Below are 2,627 nucleotides of genomic sequence, written 5' to 3' on the forward strand. Positions count from 1 at the left end.
TATATCTTAAATGACTTGCCTGATGTTCATTTCATTGAAAAAAAAATGGCAAAAACAAAATAAAACAAACAAAAACCCAGGGCACCCCTGCCTTTTTCCATAATTCTCCCTTTAATTGGTAGAAACACAGACAAATTTAAAACCTCCTTTCCTTTGTTCCCTTTGGCAAAGACGAGATCATCTATAATTTTCCAAAAGAGGCTTCACTAGTAAACACAGGAAGTACCAAAAACAAGAAAAGAAAAAAGCCAAGTTGAAAAATACAGGTTTCCAAGTTTCTGATTCTATAAAAGCTTGCTAGCTCACTGAGACAGCTGGTTCTGATCTGACACCTTGCTCAAACAATTTCCTCTTTAATTTCTCTGTTCTTTCTTTTCTGGCTCCTATATTTGCACCCACCCAGAGGAGGGTTCCACTCACTCAAAATTTCAAGGGAACAGTTAATGGAAGGTAAGTGAGGTTAGTGACCTGAACTTGTGTGAACAATGAACTTTTCACTCTTCTCCAGGTGCCTTCAACATAGAAAGCCTTCCCCAGCCCTAGGAAGTGGTCTAGGGTTCATTTCTTTCTTTTTTTTTTTTTTTAAGATTTTATTTATTTATTTGAGAGAGAGAGTGCATGAGCGGGGTAAGGGGCAGGGGGAGAAGGAGACTCTCCGCTGAGCAAGGAGCCTGGGACTCCGGGATCATGACCTGAGCTGAAGGCAGATGGTTAACTGACTGAGAGACCCAGGTGCCCCAGGGTTCATTTCTTAGGTAACAGTTTGAGGTCATATCTAATTTGGAATACCTATTACACAAAAATCTAGTGAGCTGCCACAACCCAACTGAAGTCCTGGAGACTTAATCTTAGCTTTAAAGTCAAATACCATTTGTGTGAAAAGAAAATTAATTTTTATCATGGCAGTTGTAACAGTTTGATATAAAACCGTATCCTTCACTTCTTACTTTCAAAACTTCCTACAGCTGAAACAAACCATCCTGATCTGTTTTTCGACATCTCGCAGGAGCCCAATTACCATAATAACCAAAGTGTTAAATTAAGGGCAAAAACTTTCTGAGAATGTTATTACTACATGTTGACATAAATGTCCAATATAGTGAATCAGCTTAGGTTAACACAGACTAATTTCTGTTTTTATGGTTAACTATAGCAGAGTGCTAAGGCAGAAGAGACTAATAAAAAGTTGATTTGTGTATCATTCATTCATATTTGGATGTTCACCATGGCCACACTCTCTATAAACAAGCGTCCTATATAAACTACATCCTAGCCTACCACTCCAATTTTTTAAAGCAGTCCAGAGTCAGTAAACTCAGTGAATGATTCCAGAATCACGGCAACGAGCACTTTCAGGAAGTTTTCTTTGATTTGAATTAAAACCCTCGATGCAATTGGAGAGTAATTGATCATCGCTGTGAAGGTTAATTTTTATTTGTCAACTGGACTGGGCTAAAGGATGCCCAGAGAGCTGGTAAAGCATTATTTCTGGGAGCGGCTGTGAGGGTGTTTCTGGAAGAGATTAACATTTGAATCGGTAGACTGGTAAAGAAGATGGCCCTCACCAGTGTAGTGGGCATCATCTAATCTGTTGAGGGCCCCCAAAAAGCAGACGAGGGGTGTATTTGCTTTTTTTTGCTTGAGCTAGATCATCCATCTTTTCTTGCCCTCAGGTATTGGCGATCCTGGTTCTCAGGCCTTTGGACTTGGAACGGGACTACCACCAGCAGCCCCCAATTCTCAGGCCTTTGGAGTTAGACTGAATTACATCAGCTCTCCTGGTTCCCAGCCTGCAGATGGCAGACTGTGGGACTTCTCTGCCTCCATAACCATGTAGGCCAATTCCTACAATAAATATCCTCTTATCTATGTATCTTATTGGTCCTGTTTCTCTGGACCGAATACAACCACTTCCAGTAAAATAACACAAGATATGTTACCACCTATCTCAGGTTAAATAATTCTATTCGCTCACATTTTCTTTAAGTTCTATTTACCAATTGTTTAGCTATATTTCATGATTCTCTGAACCATCTGCTGGTTTGGGCTTCATATATGGACTCATCAATAGAAAGTAGCAAAGTGGTTCGCGCCTAGTCTCTCTCCTTGCTTCAGGCCCCCTGGACCAAGCCTAGTTTGCTCCAAAAGAATCAGCCTGTATCTGTCCTAGGCTCAGATCAGCTCTGGTTCATATCACTCTTCTGCCTCCGGCCCCAAACTACCTCATACTTATTATTCAGCACCTCACCTGCCCTTGAAACGCCTAGTTTAGCCCAAGAATTTCCCTAGTCTCACCCAGAGTCCAGCAAATCTCATAAAAACCCCTTCAGTTCACACAAGAGCAGAAGTTCTCTTTCTGTAATGGCCCAGAATTCTTTAAAGGGAACATGGAGAGAAAACAGTACGCCTGAGAGATGGCACCAAATAGGCCTCATATGACCCCCAAAGTTTTTTTCCCTATAGGCCAATCTCAGTCAGCTAAATTCTACAATTTGAGAACGTTATTTAGGATGTTGGCAATAAATTTCATGACTTCATTGGCATCAATAAATTTCTCATATTGGTCACAGTAACCCTGCCAGGCCCTAGGAACTTGCAAGGTGGTTATGTGAAGGCCAGGGCTTGGG

The sequence above is a fragment of the Mirounga leonina genome, unplaced genomic scaffold (genome assembly GCF_011800145.1).
Source record: "Mirounga leonina isolate KUSES-001 unplaced genomic scaffold, KU_Mleo_1.0 Mir_171, whole genome shotgun sequence".
Classification (NCBI taxonomy): Eukaryota; Metazoa; Chordata; class Mammalia; order Carnivora; family Phocidae; genus Mirounga; species Mirounga leonina.